We start from the raw sequence: 21,587 nt of genomic DNA, 5'->3' as shown, positions 1-21,587 counted from the left end.
TTTGTAAGGCCTTCTCAGGCCTTACAAAAGCAAAAAAAAAAATTTCTTTTTTTGCATTTCTTTTTTCTTGGGGATGGTCTTGATCACTGCCCTCCTATACAATGTCATGAACCTCCATCCATAGTTCATCAGGCGCTCTGTCTATCAGATCTAATCCCTTGAATCTGTTTGTCACTTCCACTGTATTATTGTAAGGGATTTGACTTAGGTCATACTTGAATGATCTAGTGGTTTTCCCTACTTTCTTGAAGTCTGAATTTGGCAATACGGAGTTCATGATCTGAGCCACAGTCAGCTCCTGGTCTTGTTTTTGCTGACTGTATAGAGCTTCTCCATCATTGGCTGCAAAGAATAAAATCAATCTGATTTCAGTATTGACCATCTGGTAGTGTCCACGTGTAGAGTCTTCTCTTGTGTTGGAAGAGGGTGTTTGCTATGACCAGTGTGTTCTCTTGGCAAAACTCTGTTAGCATTTGCCCTGCTTCATTCTGTACTCTAAGGCCTGTACTCCAGGTATCTCTTGGCTTCCTACTTTTTCATTCCAGTCCCCTATAATGAAAAGGACATTGTTTTGGGTGTTAGTTCTAGAAGGTCTTGTAGGTCTTCATAAAGTTCAGCTTAAGCTTCTTCAGCATTACTGGTCCTGACATAGACTTGGATTTCTGTGATATTGAATAGTTTGCCTTGGAAATGAACAGAGATCATTCTGTTGTTTTTGAGATTACACCCAAGTACTGCATTTTCGAGTCTCTTGTTGACTGTGACAGCTACTCCATTTCTTCTAAGGGATTCTTGCCCACAGCAGTAGATGTAATGGTCATCTGAGTTAAATTCAACTATTCATTCCATTTTAGTTCACTGATTCCTAAAATGTCAATATTCAGTCTTGCCATCTCCTGTTTGATAACTTCCAATTTGCCTTGATTCATGGACTTAACATTCCAGGTACCTATGCAATATTGCTTTTTACAGCATTGGACTTGACTTCCATCACCAGTCACATCCACAGCTGGGTGTTGTTTTTGCTTTGGCTCTGCCTCTTCATTGAGTTTGAGTAAGCCCCAGAATTGGTGATGGACAGGGAAGCCTGGTGTGCTGCAGTCCATGAGGTTGCAAAGAGTAGGACACGACTGAGTGACTGAACTTTCCACACTCTGCCAAGTCGGTTACCATTCATGAGGCTGCTTTGCAGCTTCCAAAATTTAGTGATTTTTGTCTGGAATTTCCTCTCATCTTCCATGCTCTCATGGATTTATGCTTTAAAAATTTTATTTGCTGTAATTTTAATGCAGTTTTTGAAGTTATTGGAGAAAAACTCATAAGTTTAATCTGCTGTGATTAAAAAAGAGTCTCAAATATTAGTTTAACCTTTTCTCTCTTTAAAAAATTTTAGTACTAAGGTGCTATTAAGAAAATTTAACTAGTTGGTTATCGTTCAAAGTTATTGATAAGAAGGAAAAGATACTTTAATTTTCAATTTGAAAATGTTTAGTGGAGATATTAAGAGATAATGAGATTGCTGGGTCATTAGGCAGTTCTATTTCCAGTTTTTTAAGGAATCTCCACTGTTCTCCATAGTGGCTATACTAGTTTGCAATCCCACCAACAGTGTAACAGGGTTCCCTTTTCTCCACATCCTCCCCACTACTGGGCATACACACTGAGGAAACCAGAATCGAAAGAGACATGTGTACCCCAATGTTCATCGCAGCACTGTTTATAATAGCCAAGACATGGAAGCAACCTAGATGTCCATCAGCAGATGAATGGATAAGAAAGCTGTGGTACATATACACAATGGAGTATTACTCAGCCATAAAAAGAATACATTTAAATCAGTTCTAATGAGGTGGATGAAACTGGAGCCGATTATACAGAGTGAAGTAAGCCAAAAAGAAAAACACCAATACAGTATACTAACGCATATATATGGAATTTAGAAAGATGGTAATGATAACCCTGTATGTGAGACAGCAAAAGAGACACTGATGTATAGAACAGTCTTTTGGACTCTGTGGGAGAGGGGGAGGGTGGGATGATTTGGGAGAATGGCACTGAAACATGTATAATATCATATAAGAAACGAATTGCCAGTCCAGGTTCGACGTAGGATACAAGATGCTTGGGGCTGGTGCACTGGGATGACCCAGAGGAATGGTACGGGGAGGGAGGTGGGAGGGGGGTTCAGGATGGGGAACACGTGTATATCCGTGGCGGATTCATGTTGATGTATGGCAAAACCAATACAATATTGTAAAGTAAAAAAAAAAGATAATGAGGATAGAGAATCTTGGATAATCATCACCTGAATATACCTGGAATAATTACAGAGAATTTAACTTTTTAAAAAGGCAGTCTACTTGTTACCTATTTTTTTTCTTAGAAAGCGTTCACATTGATTTATATTGCAACCATACATGTTTGTTAATCAGGTTTATCCAGACTCATATGTAGGAAGAATAACACTAGTGTTTCTGAAGGAACTCAGAATGAAACTGAAACGCAGTGTAGTTACAGGTTTCACACTTGGAACTCCTCTCTTGTCCTTCCCTCTCAAGACAGCATTCTTACCAGTCCAAGAGTTTGTAGTCATTTGCCAAGGCTCTGCTCCTATTATTTTATTTTCATCATCCCTACAACCCCTACTTTGATATATTCTAGGAGGTTTATTTCAGGCCCTTCCCCAAAGACATGAGTAATTAGTTCCATTGCTGTTCATCAAATATGAATCTTAATCACCCCAAATCTGTCTGGGCAAGCTGCTTTAAATATACATGTAAGCATTTCAAGAGTGGAAAGGCAATTTAGGCCAATAAAAAGTGTTGTGGAGGAGAGTTCTCAAGAAAATAGTCCTAGGACATAAAGTAAATGGATGGGAATGTGACTGGATAGCTTGTCTGGAAGTGACAGAGGTCAATAGGTACAAAAGAGAGAGACAGGTATTTGTGTCATTGGCTAAGTAAACTTTGACTTTTATTCAACAGTGTTTCTTTTTTTTTTTTTAATTTGAATATGTGATTATTTAAGTTATAATTTAATTGAATATAAACAGTTTAACTTCAAATCAGTTATACCTAAAAGGTCACTTTGCAATCCATTTTCATTTCAGATACCTATTTTTAAAAAATTTTATTTTGGTTAAAGAAGTATATATGTACTTCTCAGTTCAGTTCAGTCACTCAGTCATGTCCGACTCTTTGAGACCCTATGGACTGCAGCATGCCAGGCTTCCCTGTCCATCACCAACTCCTGGAGCTTGCTCAAATTTATGTTCATTGAGTTGGTGATGCAATCCAGCCATCTCAGCTTCTGTCATCTCCTCCTCTTCCTCCTGCCTTCAATCTTTACCAGCATCAGGGTCTTTGCCAGTGGATCAGTTCATTGCGTCAGGTGGCCAAAGTATTGGAGCTTCAGCTTCAAAATCAGTCCTTCCAATGAATAATCAGGACTGATTTCCTTTAGGATTGGCTGGTTGGATCTCCATGCAGACCAAGGGACTCTATAAACAATCTCTCCAACACCACAGTTCAAAATCATCAATTCTTCAGCACTCAGCTTCTTTATGGTACAACTCTCACATCCATACATGACTACTGGTAAAACCATAGCTTTGACTAGATGGGCCTTTGTTGGCAAAGTAATGTCTCTGCTACTTAATATGCTGCCTAGATTTCTCATAGCTTTTCTTCCAAGGAGCAGGCATCTTTCAATTTCATGGCTGCAGTCACCAGCTGCAGTGATTTTGGAGCCCAAGAAAATAAAGTCTCTCACTGTTTCCATTGTTGCCTCATCTATTTGCCATGAAGTGATGGGACCAGATGCCATGATCTTCATTTTCTGAATGTTGAGTTTTAAGCCAGCTTTTTCATTCTCCTCTTTCACTTTCATCAAGGGGCTCTTTAGTTCCTCTTCACTTTCTGCCATAAGGGGTATCATCTGCATGTCTGAGGTTATTGATATTTCTCCTGGCAATCTTGATTCCAGCTTGTGCTTCATCCAACATGATGTACTCTGCACAGAAGTTAAATAAGCAGAGTGATAATAAACAGCCTTGACGTACTCCCTTCCTGATTTGGAACCAGTCTGTTGTTCCATGTCCAGTTCTAACTGTTGCTTCCTGACATGCATACAGATTTCTCAAGAGGCAGGTCAAGTGATCAATTCCCATCTCTTTGAGAAGTTTCCACAGTTTGTTGTTAGCCACACAGTCAAAGGCTTTGGTATAGTCAATAAGGCAGTAGTAGATAATTTTCTGAAACTCTCTTGCCTTTTTGATGATCCAGCAGATGTTGGCAATTTGATCTCTGGTTCCTCTGTCCTTTCTAAATCCAGCTTGAACATCTGGAGGGTCTCGGTTCACATACTGGTCAAGTCTAGCTTGGAGAATTTTGAGCATTACTTAGATAGCTTGGGAATTGAGTGCAATTATGTGGTAGTTTGAATGTTCTTTGGCCTTTCTTTGGGATTGGAATGATAATTGACCTTTCCAGTCCTATGGCCACTGATGAGTTTTCCAAATTTGCTGGTATATTGAGTGCAATACTTTCACAGCATCATCTTTTAGGATTTGAAATAGCTTACTTGGAATTCCATCACTTCCTCTATCATTGTTCATAGTGATGCTTCCTAAGACCCACTTGACTTTGCAAAGCGGGATGTCTGGCTCTAGGTGAGTGATCATACCATCATGGTTATCTGGGTCATTATGCTTTTTTTTCTATAGTTCTTCTGTGTATCTAGGCACCTCTTCTTAATATCTTCTGCTTTTGTTAGGTCCATACTGTTTCTCTTATTTATTGTGCCCATGTCTGCATGAAATATTCCCTTGGTATCTCTAATTTTCTTGAAGAGATCTCTAGTCTTTCCCATTCTGTTCTTTTCTTCTGTTTCTTTGCATTGGTCCCTCAGGAAGGCTTTCTTATATCTCCTTGCTGTTCTTTAGAACTCTGCATTCAGATGAGTATATTTTTCCTTTTCTCTTTAGCCTTTCAGTTCAGTTCTGTCACTCAGTTGTGTCCAACTCTGTGACCCAATGGACTGCAGCACACCAGGCTTCCTTGTCCATCACCAACTCCCAGAGTTCGCTCAAACTTATGTCCATCAAGTCAGTGATGCCATCCAACCATCTCATCCTCTGTCATCCCCTTCTCCTCCTGTTTTCAATATTTCCCAGCATCAGGGTCTTTCCCAATGAGTCAGCTCTTCACATCAGGTGGCCAAGGTATTGGAGTTTCAGCTTAATCATCAGTCCTTCCAGTGAATAGTCAGGACTGATTTCCTTTAGGATTGACTATTTTGATCTCCTTGATCTCCAAAGGACTCTCAAAAGTCTTATTCAACACCACAGTTCAAAGGCATGAATTCTTCAGCACTCAGCTTTCTTTATGGTTCAACTCTCTTCTTTTCTCAGCTACTTGTAGGGCCTCCTCAGACAACCATTTTGCCTTTTTGTATTTCTTTTTTTTGGGGGAAAGGTCTGTGTAGTTCTAGCAATACCCAAATATCCATTCTCTCCCTTTAATAGGAATATCTGATTTATTCATTGTGGCAATGTGCCCAGATAAAAGATTGTATTTCTCACCCTTCTTGACAGTTGGATCAGTCATATGATTATGCACTGGCCAGTTAGATATAAACAGAATTGTTTTATTGGATTTCTTGACATTTTTTCAACTTGCCATCAAGAAAAACAATGTGGTAGCTGGCATCCCATGGCAGCAGGGCAGTATAGAGGGCTGTAGGGTATAAAGATGGATGCACAAGGGGCCTTGACAACTTCAGAGGCCCTGCATCCCAGTTCTTGACATGACTTCTTCTGAGTTTTGTGCAAGGAAGGCACTTTATTTGAACTATGTCATTCAATTATCCACTTGTTACATTCAGCTAGTGGGTAATTCTAATGAATACAAAAGATAACCCATAGAACTTTTGAACATTTGGCTAAAGATTGCAGAATTTTAAAATATTTGTTTATACCATGTGAGCCATCACCTAAACTAAAAAAAATCATTTTCTATTGAAAAAAAAAAGTGTAGTAAAAACATTTTTTAGCTTTCATCTTGAAGGTGAGAGGGCCTAATGTAGAGAAGAAATTGAATAAATATTTAAGTGAATCATCATATAAATTAAGGACCTGGAGGACCTATTGTACTTGTCAGTATAAATATACAGAGATAAATGAATATTATCTTTGCCCTAATGAGGTTTCTAATTCTATAAGAGTGGTATAAACAACTGGCATTTATACAGCATGAAAGGAATTAAGTCTCATAGCAGAGGCACATGCAAAGTATTGAATGAAGTGAAGTGAAGTCACTCAGTCATGTCCAACTCTTTGAGACCCCATGGACTGTAGTCTACCAGGCTCCTCCATCCATGGGATTTTCCAGGAGGAGTACTGGAGTGGGGTGCCACTTCCTTCTCCAGGAGATCTTCCTGACCCAGGGGTTGAACCTGGGTCTCCTGCATTGTAGGCAGAAGCTTTACTGTCTGAGCCACCAGGGAAGTCCAAAGTACTGAATAGCAGGAAGCAAAGTGACAGGTTCCCCGAGAGTGCCATTTAGATACTGACTGAAATGCAGAATGATAAAGGAAAGTAGATTGGGCAAGACTGTAAATTCATGCTTAAGAATTTTTATTTTGTTGCCTATTTAATTGAGAGAACAATTAATTTTTAGGATAATTCTAATGATCATGTGAGAAATTTACTGGAGAGGCAGAGACTGAAGGCCAGAAGGGAGTACAGTTAGAAGCAAGTCTCTGATTACCTCAGTCTCAGCAGGGAAAGGGAGAAATGTAATCTCACTTCTGCAAGTCCTATGAAGTTGAAGTCAAGGCAAGAGGGAAATTTTTTCCTAAAGGATTAGAAGGTGAGAGTTTAGTGGGCAGAGACAGTATTGGAAAAATAACTATGGATCAACAGAAAGATACAGGAATCACTGTCATGGTCTGAACTGCATCCTCCTGAATTTATGTATTGAACCCCAGTGTTGAGTGTATTTGGAGATGGGGCCTTTAAGGACATAATTAAGGTTAATTCTGGCACTAGTGGTAAAGAATCTGCCTGTCGATGCAGGAGATGCAGGTCCAATCCTGGGTTGGGAAGATCTCTTGTAATAGGAAATGGCAACTCCAGTATTCTTTCTGGGTCAATCTCATGGACAGAGGAGCCTGGTGGGCTACAGTCCATAGTGTCACAATGAGTCGGCTACAACTGAGTGACTGAGAACACACGAGGCCATTAGAGTGAGTCCTAATGCAATAGGATTGGTGACTTTATAAAAAGAGGAAGAGATACCAGAGATCCTTCTCTCTCTCTGAAAAAACAGAGGCCATATGAAGACCTACGCAAGAGGTCTAGAAGCCAGGAAAAGAACTTCACCCAAAATCAATCATGTGAAAGCACCTTGATTGTGGACTTCTAGCTTCCAGAATTATGATAAATAAATTTCTTCTCTTTAAGCCATTCAGTCTGTGTTATGGTGTCATGTCAGACTTAGCAGACCAGTCCAGTCATAAGGTTTGACCAAAAAGAATAGAAACAAGGCAGATTCCTGTGTTACTTCTAAGGGAAGAGGTGAGTGCTTCTCTCCATACTCCTCACTCCTCTCTGGGAAGGACACATTGTGTCAGACCGAGTACAGTGATTGAGCCACACTTCTTATGTTTCTTCGTTGATAAACAGCAATAACAATGGTACTGACCTCATAATTTTGTTATGGGAAGTAAACAAGTTACCAGTGAAGGTAAGAAGCAAAAAGTAATTGCCCAATAACATTAGCTGTTTTTATTTTTATTAATACTGACAGTTTGCACTGGCCCCAGTTTTGTATTCTGCATTCTACCAAACTATAAAGATCTGACTCATATATATATAAATCTGGGAATTGTTGACATGCTTGATCATCTCTCTGTGAGTACATGAGTTGGTAGTACACTGAATTCTGTACTGTAATAGATTAAATAATAGCAACGTTCAAAGCCAAAACACCCACCACTGTGCTCTTTACTTTCCATAGCAAGTTGCCATAAAAGAATTGTCAAAACAAACTCACATGAATCATAGGCCTTACCCAACACCATGCTACTAATGATTCAAAAGATATAAGCCAGAAGCATGCACACATGTAGTATTCCTTTCCTGAGGGGCCTGAGCCTTCAAAGCTTCCTAATTGTCCCTTTTCCCACACTGGGAGTAGCAAACAAGCACTTAGAATGTGTGGTGTGCGTGTCAGCTCGGTTGCTTAGGTTTAGAGCTGCTCAGCTTTTATATGTGCTTAGTCATTCAGGGTCAGAGATATTACAGCTTTAATTTCCATTCTCTGGTCAGCTATATCCCATAGTTGCATAAATTCCAGATTTATTTATCGTAATTAGTACAGACAGGCACATCCTGACCAAATCATCTTTTAGGTATGAACTCTACAGATTCTACCTTTTCTTTTTAGTTTTAAACCAAAAAGTTGGTGAGTAGAGGTCAGGATTTCCTCCTTTCCATCCTACAGAGCTTCCTGCCAGAAGGTGAGACAGGATAGAGTAGTATTTCGTAGGATGGCCTCTACATCCACCTTGCCTGAATTAAAATCCTGTCTTTACTCTCATTGGCTGCATATGCTTGCCAGGTTACATTGTTGGTCATTGCCTCATTTTCTTCTTTTTTTCTTTTGATCTGCACAATGGACATAATGAAATTTAACCCAAATTAAATTACTGTGGAATTTAATAAGTTAGTAAATGTAAAGTACCTAGTTTAGAATAGTGCATGAAATATAGTGAGTTCTCAGTACTATTAGCTAAAGAGTTTAAATGTTACTATAATTCCAGGAAGAGATTCTATGAATGAGATCTTTTTTTTGGTCCATCACCATCAATCACTTTCTGCTAGCTCCTCTCTTCTGCTCATAAGTATGCTATAAGCTCTCCATCCTAAAGGGATACTTTCCTGCTCTTTTACAAGTCCTACCTCATCATTTCCAAAGGAGAAGAAATGTTCCTCCAATAAAACAGGGTATCACTTGATTGGTTGAAGAGAGAATAGTAACATATCATTGGGGATTGGTCATTTCTCTCTTTACCTCACAAATCTATGTCACAGTTTCCAAAAACTTCTGGGATGCATTCCATAAAGCTCTAGCCAAGCTCAAGGTCACAGAGAGACAGACTTAGATGGTTGGCTTGAAGCTTGTTGAAATGTTTCTTTAGTGATGTTACTATTTTATTGAATCACCTTTTCACCATCCACACTGGTCCAACCTTGATTAAGGCCCTAATCTACTCAGTGCTTAAATAATTATCCCTTAATTAGACTTTCTCACATTTTACTGTTTCTGCTTTTGCTGCTGCTGCTGCTGCTAAGTCGCTTCAGTCATGTCCGACTCTGTGCGACCCTATAGGTGGCAGCCCACCAGGCTCCCCCGTCCCTGGGATTCTCCAGGCAAGAACACTGGAGTGGGTTGCCATTTCCTTCTCCAATGCATGAAAGTGAAAAGTGAAAATGAAGTCACTCAGTGGTGTCTGACTCTTTGCTACCCCATGGACTGCAGCCTACCAGGCTCCTCTGTCCATGGGATTTTCCAGGCAAGAGTACTGGAGTGGGGTGCCATTGCCATCTCTGGTTTCTGCTCTTCTATACCCTTAATTTGCTCCCCGGACCTATTAAAATTCAACAACTAAATTAACAATCTGTTCAAGTCATTATCCTGCTTAAAAACAATCTCTGCTTCCAAATTTCCTACAAGATGAAAGCTTTATTCAAGGCTTTTCAAAACTCTTTATTTAAGGCTTTTCAAAATGTGATTTCCAAACTCACTCTTAACTCGTATCATTCACTGCAGCCTATTCCATTCCCCAAGCACCCAGGTCAATGTCCCTGATCTCTGATGACGTCATATGGTTTTTTGTGTATTTTGTTAATTTTTTAACCCCAGAACTTTGATCACTCGTTTCCCTCTATTTGGATTGCCCCTCCTGCTTTTTATCTCACCTCCCTCTACTTTGAGAGCTTCTCATATTAAACTCATATCTTCGATTTCTGGTTTAGGAAATTTCCCTGATTCTCCTGGGTAGGCAAGTTCTCTTTCTGCGGTTTCACTTGCCACAGTGGTTGTCAACTGTGAAATGAGGGAAGAGTTAAGAATTTCTTGAGGGACTTCCTCGACATATATAACATTCCCAGCCTTCACTTCTCCCTGAGAATTAAAGATAGTCATTTGATTGGCACACTTCCTTATAGAAGTTCAAATATATGGTGGTTATTTATTGAGAGGCCTGTTTCCCATTATGGACTGAGCTTCTCAAGAAAAGCAACTATATCTTAGTCACCAACACATCCACCATTCATAATATAGGTCAATAAAATTATTTTAAAATATAAACTCAGTTTATCCATTTTCACATTAAGACAGTTTCCAAAGATAGTTGAGGTAATTTCCATCCATCCTGGTGTAGATTCGTATCTAGAATTAACAATACACTTAGTTATTCTGGAGGTTGTGCTCTGTGAATTTTAAAGGACCATTTGTTTCATTCCCTCTTGTTCAACTCATAATAGTTCATTGTATTAATTCCCTTTCACAGAAATGTTGATGGAGAAATGTGGAAAACATGAGCATGTGTTTATAAAGTATGCTTTGTTTGCATCTCAGTCATAATAAGTTTAAGTTTACCATTTAGTGATCTTCTACAGACACTTCAGATATTTACTTGATTTACTCATAGGTGTATAAGCTATAATTACTAAAATATGACTTTTTTCTTTTTGAAAAGCAGAATAGAAGAAAAATGAGAGCCCTCTGGTGGGCAATACTTTAATTTCCAAGTATCATATATAGTATTTTCCTGATAGAATTTTCTAAAAATTACAGAAACATTATAGTTATAAACTGATCAGTAACTAAAATTAAGATGAACTTTAAAAGTTATTTCAACTCCTAAAGTATAATTTAAGTACATTATTTTCCAAAGAAAATGTCTGATTCTAAGTAACTCTCCTACTAAAATAAAATCAATTAAAATCCATAGGAAAACTCACAAAACAGACAAGAATAAACAAACCCATTTTCTCAGCCTTTCACATTGAGTTTAAATGCAATAGATTCATTAAATTACAACCCAGAAAAATGATAAAATTAGGAGTTTTGAAATGTAAATAATGCAATATGCAATGGACAGGTGCATTATCTTTTTATTTTTTCCTAATTAATTTGAAATTCTCAGATCATGAAATTAAGTGTTTTGAAGTGAACAGTGTAATGGCATTCAGTTCATTCAGAGCGGTGTGTGCCACCAGCTCTGTCTACTTCCAAAATATTTTTAGTATCCACAAATAAAAACCTACATCCATTTAGCAGTTACTCCTCTGTCCTTCTTTCCTCAGTCCCTGGCATCCTCCAATCTGCTTTTTTCCCTATGGACTTACATAGTCTGAATATTTCATATAAATAGAATTATACAACATGTAACCTTCTGTGTCTGGCTTCTTTCACTTTCACAGCATAATTATTTTAAGAACTCATTCACACTGTAGCATGCATCATCATTACATTCTTTTTATGGCTGAAAAATGTTCCATTTTACATATATATTAATTTTTGTATCCATTCATCTATTGTTGGACATTTGGATTGTTTGTACCTTTTGGTTCTTACGAATGTGTGTGAACATTCATTTATGAGTAGTTGTTTTGAGTACTTGTTTTTTTTTCAATTCTCTGGGGCATATGCATAGGAGGGGAATTGCTGGTTCTTATGGCTGTTCTATGCTTAACTTTTTGAGGAACTACCAAACTTTTTACACAGCAGCCGCATTCCTGCCAGCAGTGTATGAGGGTTCCAATTTTTCCACACCCTGACTACTATTTATTATATATTATCTGTCTTAATGGGTGTTAAGTTATATTTAACTGGGGTTTTTACTTACATTTCCCTGATGGATAATGATACTGAGCATTTTTTCATGTGCTTATTCACCATTTGTATGTCTTTGGAGAAATGTTTATTTAAGTACTTTGGTTGTTTGTCTTTTGTTGTTGAGTTGTAAAAGTCTTTATATATTCTGGGTACCAAATATATGATTTGCCAAAATTTTCTCTCATTCTGTAGGCTGTCTTTTCACTTCCTTGATAATGTACTTTGATGTACAAAAGTTTTTAATTTTGAAGAAGTCTAATTTGTCTAGTTTTTATTTTGTTGCTCATGTATTTGATGTTATATCTAAGAGTCTGTTGCCAAACTAAAGTTCCTAAAGATTTATTAATACCCTAATGTTTTCTTCTAAGAATTTTATTGTTTTAGCTCTTGTATTTAATCTTTGCTTCATTGTGAGTTTATTTTTGTGGTGTTAGGTAGAGTTCTAACTTTATTATTTTACATGTGGCTATAGAGTTGTTCCCGGAGAAGGCAATGGCACCCCACTCCAGTACCCTTGCCTGGAAAATCCCATGGACAGAGGAGCCCGGTAGGCTGCAGTCCATGGGGTCGCTAAGAGTCGGACACGACTGAGCAACTTCAATTTCACTTTTCACTTTAATGCATTGGAGAAGGAAATGGCAACCCACTCCAGTGTTCTTGCCTGGAGAATCCCAGGGACGGTGGAACCTGATGGGCTGCCATCTATGGGGTCGCACAGAGTCGGACACGACTGAAGTGACTTAGCAGCAGCAGCAGAGTTGTTCCTGAACCATTTGTTGAATAGACTGTTCTCTACCACTGAATGGTCTTGGCATTCGTGTCAAAAAGCAATTGGGCTTAGATACATCGGCTAATTTTGGATTCTCAACTATATTCCATTATCCTTACATCAGTACCACACTGTTTTGATTACTATAGCTTTGCAGTAAGTTTCAAAATTGGAAAGTGTGAGCATTCTGACTTTGTTCTTTTTCAGGATTGTTTTGCCAGTTCATGACCCTCTGTATTTCACATAAATTTGAGAAATAGCTTTTCCATTTTGCGAAATAAAGCCATTAGGATTTTGATAGAATCAGTAGATAGTTTTTCGTAGTATTGCCACATCTTAATAATACTAATTCTTCCAATCTAAAGCATGGGATATCTTTTCATATATTGAGATCTTCCTTAATTTTTTCATAGTTTTAGCAGTGTTTTACAGTCTTCAATGTACAACTCTTTCACTTGTCTTATTAAATTTATTTCTAGCATTTTTATTCCTTTGGATGCTATTGTAAATGGAATTGTATATATGGTTATTTACTGCTTGTGTGTAGAGAATGCCGCCGAATTGGATGTGTTATGTGTCGTCCCTGCAACTGTGCTGAATTTGTTTTTTAACTCTGGTTGGTTTTTTTCGTGCATACTTTAGTACATAAATGTTTTAAATCATTATGTAAGAGTAGTATATAATTCTGGAGTTTAATATTAATTGTACTATTCTAGAAACAATACATTTCAAATAGCCCTGCATAATCAGAGAAAAAGTGCTTATTTAATTCAATTGTAGTTTTATCAAATGTTATGACTGTTAGTAACTGCAGAGTACATAATAATTTTGTAATTATTTCTTAATCCAGGCAATATTTACACAAGGCTGAAGACCCTCTCTTTAAATCATTTTATGAAGTTAAATGTGAGAATTAGTTAGACCCTATCTTCTTTCAATCTATACAAATTCCTGTTCCTATCTATGTAGTCCTGGCATGATATGGGGGGAAATTTGCACATACAGCAAATTGAAGTTACACCAAAATGAAGTTACAATTATAAAAATAGAAACATGATGCCTAGGTACAAGGCAACAGTAGTGATTCTTGTGGTTCAGTGCTTGAGTCTATAGTTAGGGAGACAAAGTGAAAGTCAATGAAAGTGAAGTCGCTCAGTCGTGTCCGACTCTTTGCGACCCCGTGGACTGTAGCCCACCAGGCTTCTCCGTCCATGGGATTCTCCAAGCAAGAATACTGGGGTGGGTTGCCATTTCCTTCTCCAGGGGATCTTCCCAAGGAAATAAAATATGGGCAGTCTCTGTGGAGTTGTCTTGAGGATGGGACAGGCAAGGTAACTTTCAGGAGAGGGAATAGATACAAATATGATAGTGTTGGATACAACCATGAGGAACAACCAAGGACAAAAAAAGCACAGACAATTTCTCTACCTCTCACTATGCCATACAGTTTCAACATCACAGAAAATCAGCAGACATTGAACCGTGAATCAATAGTAAAACAGAGTCAAAAGTGATTAGATTGGTTCTAGATTATCTATGTATCCTTGGAGTCTAATTACTTTTCAGGAGCCCCAACAATTTAATTTCAGTTACATGTTACTATAGATGGAGGAATTGTAGGATGCTCTCTGACATTTTTCAGGAAAACCAAACTGTTTCTTGTAATAGAGATACTGATTGAATCCACTGATTTCAAAGCAGGGTGGCAAAGCAAGCCAAATCCCCACTGGTACATGTAAGAGAAATAGGCTGTAACTTACAAAAATAAAATAACTGCCCTCTCCGTATCTGTTTCTTTCAGGTAGTAAAACAGTTACTTGAAGGAACCCAATTCTTGAGACATAGTTCCTACATTAAAGACTCTAGCTCTGTTCTTTTTTAAGATCGGTCTTGCTGCTTAGGATCTTTTGTGCTTCAGTGTAAATTTTAAGATTTTTTTTTTCTATTTCTATAAAAAATTCCAGTGGACTCTTGATAGGTATTGCACTGAATCTGTAGATCACTTTGAGCAGTGTGGACATTTTAACAATATTAAGTCTTTCAGTTTGTGAACATGAGATGTTTTTCCATTTGTGTCTTCTTCAATTTCTTTCAGCAGTGTTTTATAGCTTTCAGTGTTCAGTGCTTCATTGACTTAGGCTTATTCCTAAGTATTTTGTTCTTTTTGATACTATTGTAAATGATAGTGTTTTCCTAATTTCCTTTTTTTTAAAAAAAAATTAATTTATTTTAATTGAAGGCTAATTACTTTACAGTATTGTAGTGGGTTTTGCCATACATTGACATGAATCACCATGGGTGTACATGTGTTCCCCATCCTGAACCCCCCTCCCACCTCCCTCCCCAGCCCATCCCTCAGGGTCATCCCAGTGCACCAGTCCTGAGCCCCCTGTCTCATGCATCGAGCCTGGACTGGCAGTCTATTTCACATATAGTAATATACATGTTTCATTGCTATTCTCTCAAATCATAGCACCCTTGCCTTCTCCCACAGACTCTAATTTCCTTTTTATATAGTTTTTTTATTAGTGCAACTGATTTGCATATATTGATTTCTTATCTTGCACCTTCACTGATTTTCTTTTCTAATTCAAATATTTTTTGTGGATCTTTAGGGTTTTCTATATATAAGATCATGTAGTTTGCAAATGGGGACAATTTTACTTCCTCCTTTCCTATTTGGATGCTGTTTATTTTCCTTTCCTAATTACTCTGACTAGAGACAGTCACACAATAAAATAGTAGAGCTTCTGTCTTAGGAAAATGTAGCAAATAAGATAGGTAAGCTTGTGTTTACCATTATAAAAATGAAATTTAAAATATGTTTACTCATTTAAAATGAATTTACTCTCAGAAATAGTATAAGCATTGTTAGTGTAGCTCCTCCAGAATAATTTGAGGTGAGTGAATTTTATGGTTTGAGCTGATTATTTTATAGTTCATTGTAATGTTCAAGCTAACTAACCTCTACAAATACCTACAATTAAAACAGTTTTTATGTAAGGTCATGACATTTTCTTTGGATGAAAAAAATACAATTCTTTAACTTTAAAAAGAATATTTAAATTAGGCATTTAATTTACAACCAGTCAAGATACTAATTCAGAAAAGTTTTTCTAAATGTCAAATTTCCCTTCACAGATGCTATGTCCATTTTATTCATAATCTTCTCTCCTTACTACTATAGTGTCATTTTTCTACCTTTCCAGATAAAAGGAACTGGGTTTTCGAGCAACATAAGATAAACATCATAATCTCACAGGGTACAATATCAAACTTCTAATATACCTATTCATGATATCCCAGGAAATGCAAATTATCTCCTAGCAAAATGATGCTACATTTTTTTTCAGTTATGTTCTGAGTAGAATAGACCATAGTTTCTGGAGTTTCAATTTTTAAAATTTGGAAAGAGTGTTTCTGGAAAAGCAAACCTCTCAATATCTCATATGAAATATCGATATTTGTTTCCCAAATTTGTATGTTTCCTCTTAGGATCAAATCTCCTCTGTCACTGTCTCAGAAAATAGTAAAATATGACTTCTTTCCAGATGTCTTTTGTTATGGAGTGAATTACATCCTCCTCAAATTCATAGATTGGAGCCTAATCCTCAATAAGATTTTATGGTTTAAGAAGTTAATTAAGGTTACATGAAGTCATAAGGGTGGAGCTCTAATCCAATAGGACTAATATCCTTAAAATAAGAGCAAGAGATAATAGACAGTTCTCTCTCTGCACAGATATAGAAAACAGTCCAAGTAAGGACACAATGAGAAGAGGGCCGTCTGCAAACCAGGAAGAAGAGTCTCACTGGAAGCAAATCCTGTGGGCACCTGGCTCCTGTATTTTGAGGCTCCAGAATTGTGAGAACATAAATTTCTGTTGTTTAACCCTTCTACCTTGTTGTATTGTGCTATGGCAGCCCTAGCAGACTAAGACAAATAAGAGAAAAGGACATTTGTTATAAGGAATTGCCTCACGTGATTACAAAGCCTGTAGGATCCAAAATCTTCAGCGTGAATGGACAGGCTGAAGACTCAGGAGGGCCAAAGGTGCAGATGAAGTCTGAAAGCAGTCTAATGTAGATAGAATAACTTCAGGAATGCCAGTCTTTTTCTACAATTCAGGCCTTCAACTGATTGATGGCAGCCTTCTTACAGAGTTAAATGTTAATATCATTCAAGAATATGCCCCTAATTGACATGTAAAATTAACCATCGCACCTTTCAAAGACTTTTTAAGATTATACTGAAATTAAGCAATATATAGTTTAAAATTACGACCTTGTCCTTTCCTTCCAATTTCACAATGTCTCCTTTTAATTTTGAAATGTGATTCCTATAAAAATCCTGAGATATACAGTATACATCTTCTTCCACTTGATTAATCCTGTTTTTCACTATAATTTGTGGTTGCCTGGGGGAAATGATCTTCTTTCAATGATTGGCTAAGAGTTTTCCTCACACATTTATTTGGATAGCTTGTTAGTTTTTTCCTTTTTCTTTTTATATAAAAATGAAAAATATCTATGAAGGAATGGGCATCTGTGGAATAGGCATACAGCATAATTCAGATGTTATGTCAGAAAAATCTACATGAACTGAGAACCCCAGCATTTAACCTCATTACTGTTTGAAATTGAAACTTTTCAAATAGGATTTCATCCATTGTGAAATGATACAGAGTTGAAATACAGTTGGGTGATAATCATATTAGTATCTTAGAAAATCAATTCCAATATGTAACTTGATACATTTCTTTTTTAAAAAAGGACATTCATACACACCAAGAAGCTCCTGACAAGGAGGAATGTAAGAGTCACGACAGATGTTTTTATCTATCTGCTTAGCCATAAAAATATCATTATGTGATATTTTTACCTGAACTGACAGTTATGAATAATCAAACTATTTCATATCTATAATAGATTTTACCATCATGGGGTCTGTCATCCAACTTAGGTCATTTGTAGCCTCAGTTGCTTTTTATCCATTTGATTCCTGCTCTGTCTAGTACCAATAGGCATGCCAACAGAATTTTTCTGAGAGAATTAAGAATGTCTTTACTTAATTACCTTTAAGATTACCAGTCTTACTTTAGAGAAACTCACTCTTTCTTTACCTTGTATCTTTTTGTCCAACTGAAAGGATTTACTTGCTGCCACTTAATGATTCACAGATTTTTAATAAAATGTGTTGTCTTAGCTCTGATTGCTATACTGAAATATCATAAACTCAGTGATTTATCAACAACAGAAATTTGTTTCTCATGGTTCTGGAAGCCTGAGATCATTGTGCCAGCATGACAGGATTCTTCTGAGAGCCCTCTTGCAGGCTGTGGATGGCTGAATTTTCACTGTATCTTCCCATGGTAGAAAAATATTTGATGTCTGTCTGACTCCTTATAAGGGTACTAATCCTAATGATGTGGGCTCCACCCTCATCACCTGATTTCCTCCCCAAAGGCCCTGCCTCCAAATATTATCTGGCTATAGATTATATTTCAGCATATGAATTTGGGTGGGGGGGGAGGTCACAAACTTTCAGTCCATTGCAAGTGTGAACAGTGTACTGTTGATGTGGTTTTTGATCCCAGTATGAGTTTCAGTTGGCCTCTATTGCTTAAGGCCTTCTTAGTTTTATTTCATTTGTCAAAAATGAGAAATATTACATTTTCTATCCCAGAAAATGTTGGACTATTTGGAACACCTGGCTTTCTTTTATTCCTGAAAAGTGGCCAGTTCATCTCTTGACTCATATCTTTCATGTGTCACTTTGTGTGCAGCTGTGGCACACTAATAATATTGCTTTCTAATCTCTATCTAAAAGCAGAAACTAAATCAGTACATTACGTGCCTTTCAAGTTATCGCAAGTGACACGATTACTTAATGTTTTGTACAGGATAATATTGGTTGTCATCTTTCCAGATTCCTATATAAATGTCCTTGGCACCTATTACCCACCACCAAAGTCAATGACATTTACTATTTTTTTCATTCGAACCCCAAATCTGGTACCAATTTCCATGTCAATCAGTATAGCTAAGTTCTGCTGTGATAACCAGTGATCCATTATCCTAGTGATCTGTCAAAAAATTATTTCTTATCATGTTATATATCCATTTTGGGTTAACTGCATTTATTCTTCACTCCAGGACCCAACTTGATAGGCCTGACCCATTTCTGGGGAAGGCTGATCTCACAGCAGACAAGTAAGAGAGAAGGTTAGATAAGACCATGGCTTTTACAGATTTTGTTTAGAAGTAGCACAGGTCACTTCCATTCATATTCAGTGGAACAAAACAAATCATATATGACTTTACATGTAAACAACTTTTTAACTCTTTGAGCCTAAATTCCTTCACCTGTAAAGTGGAGATAGTACTGTTTCCTACATACTGGTGCTATTATAAAATAAAACTGACTAAAATACAGATACAGTGCTCAGAACTACAGTTCTGAACTTGCCATGCTTATATTTGAACTAGGATGCCTGCCTAGTACAAGGGTCTGGGTTCTATCATTGCAAGGTCTTTTCCCTCTGTAAGATATTTATGGAAGCCATATACATAGGTATATTTTAATATGATTTTTAATAAAATAAAGATAATTTCCCAAATCTTCTGTCAATTGCATTTCCCTCTACACTCTGTTTTTACTTGTAATCCAAAGATGGCTTATCTGACCGCTTAAATTGTTCAGAAAAAATTGCAGATTATATTACCATTTATAAATATATCCCACTGATCTGACAGTAGAAGATTCCATAATTGTGTTCTAAACCTGAAATAGATGGTTTTATTCATATATTTTCACTCATCTGGATAAGGAACTTGATATGAATGGGAAAGAAGATTTCAAATATATATTAAGTCCAAAAACAATGTTTTCATACTCAACTTCTATTGTATGATTTCTCAGGAGACATCATGCTATGATCATGACATCTTTAAATGTGAATTTCTCTAAATAATGTGTAAGGGGGATGATTAAGATGTCCCTAAAGAGCAGCATCTGTGGCATAGTTATAGAAATTTATAGTAAGAATTGAAGGTGTAGCTTAACAGCACCTTTTGAATAGTTAGGAGAAGGTGGCTCAGATGGTAAAGAATCCGCTTGCAATGCAGGAGACCAGGGTTCAACCCCTGGGTCAGGAAGATCCTCTGTAGAAGGGATTAGCTACCCACTCAAGTATGCTTGCTTGGAGAACTCCATAGAGAGAGGAATTTGGTGGGATACAGTCCATGGGGTTGCAAAGGATCAGACACGACTAAGCGACTAACCCTTTCTAGTAGTTAACTTAATTTCAGGTGTATAGCATAGTGGTTCAATAATTTTTTTACAGATTTAAAAAATTTACCTATTTAAAATTATTATAAAGTATTGTCTATATTGTCCGTTATATGCCTTTATTGCATATAATGGATATGCGACCATGGGGTCGCACATGCTTCGGTCCTGTCCGACTGTGCAACCCTGTAGACGGCAGCCCACAAGGCTTCTCCGTCCCTGGGATTCTCCAAGCAAGAACACTGGAGTGGGTTGCCATTTCCTTCTCCAATGCATGAAAGTGGAAAGTGAAAGTGAAGTTGCTCAGTCGTGTCCGACTGTTAGCGACCCCATGGACTGCAGCCCACCAGGCTCCTCCGTCCATGGGATTTTCCAGGCAAGAGTACTGGAGTGGGGTGCCATTGCCTTCTCCCATTTTATACCTAGTAGTTTGTATTTCTCACACCCCTCCTCCCCACTGGTAACTACTACTTTTTTATCTGTATCTGTTGGTCTGTTTCTGTTTTGTTACATTCATTCATCTAAATTTTTTTTTAGTTTCCACATATAAATGAAAACGTGCAGGTTTTTTTTTTTTCCTTCTCTGTCTTATTTATTTAAGCATAATACCCTCCAGGTCAACCTGTCTTGTTGCAAATGGCAGCACTTCATTCTTTTTTTATGGCTGATCAATATTTCATTGTATATATACTCCTACTTTTTTACCCATTCATCTGTAGATGGACACTTAGGTTGCTTGCAAATTTTTGCTAATTTAAAGAATGCTGCTATGAACATCCGGAGAAGGCAATGGCAACCTACTCCAGTACTCTTGCCTGGAAAATCCCATGGACGGAGGAGCCTGGTAGGCTGCAGTCCATGGGGTCGCGAAGAGTCAGGCACGACTGAGCAACTTCATTTTCACTTTTCACTTTCATGCATTGGAGAAGGAAATGGCAACCCACTCCAGTGTTCTTGCCTGGAGAATCCCAGAGATGGGGGAGCCTGGTGGGCTGCTGTCTATGGGGTCGCACAGAGTCAGACACGACTGAAGCGACTTAGCAGCAGCAGCTATGAACATCAGGGTGCATATGACTTTTCAAATTAGTGTTTTCATTTTCTTCGCATGTATACCCAGAAATGAAATTGTGGATCATACGGTGGTTCTATTTTTAAATCTTTGGCGAGTACCTCCCTACTCTTTTCCATAGTAGCTGTACCAATTTACATTCTGATGAACAGTGTGCTGGGGTTCCCTTTCCTTACATCCTCACCAACACTTATTATTTACTGTCTTTTTGAGGATAACTATCCTAATAGGTGTGAGATGGTATCTCATTGTGGTTTTTACTTGATTGCCATTTTTCTCATGATTACTAATACTGAAGATCTTTTCATGTGCCTATTGGCCACATGTCTTCTTTGGAAAAATGCCTATTCAGGTCTTCTTCCCATTTTTTAATCTTTTTTTTTTTTTTTTATGTTGAGTTATCCGAGTTCTGTTTATGTATTTAGATGTTGCTTAGTTGCTAAGTTGTAGGTGACTCTTTTATGACCTCATAGGCTGTAGCCTGCCAGGCTCCTCTGTCCATGGGATTTCCCAGCAAGAATACTGGATTTCCTTCTCGAGCAGATTACTGACT

The 21,587-nt window shown here is 37.5% G+C and overlaps 1 long non-coding RNA gene across 6 annotated transcripts in view; it reads left to right on the top strand.

Annotated features, from left to right (window-relative positions):
• The window catches only part of LOC112586240, a 381,631-nt gene that overhangs the window by 204,498 nt on the left and 155,546 nt on the right, over positions 1 to 21,587 (top strand). For 5 of the 6 annotated variants that reach the window (XR_003110685.3, XR_006552459.2, XR_006552461.2 and 2 more), the window contains exon 4: positions 16,417 to 16,539. The exons of the other annotated variant lie outside the window; for it this stretch is intronic. This is a non-coding gene — a long non-coding RNA (uncharacterized LOC112586240). The remainder of the gene's footprint in view (positions 1 to 16,416; positions 16,540 to 21,587) is intronic. 6 annotated transcript variants of the gene reach the window in all.

The sequence above is a fragment of the Bubalus bubalis genome, chromosome 7 (genome assembly GCF_019923935.1).
Source record: "Bubalus bubalis isolate 160015118507 breed Murrah chromosome 7, NDDB_SH_1, whole genome shotgun sequence".
NCBI classification, from domain to species: domain Eukaryota; kingdom Metazoa; phylum Chordata; class Mammalia; order Artiodactyla; family Bovidae; genus Bubalus; species Bubalus bubalis.
Note: the sequence above shows the minus strand (reverse complement) of the source record. Positions and strands in the feature narration are given on the sequence as shown.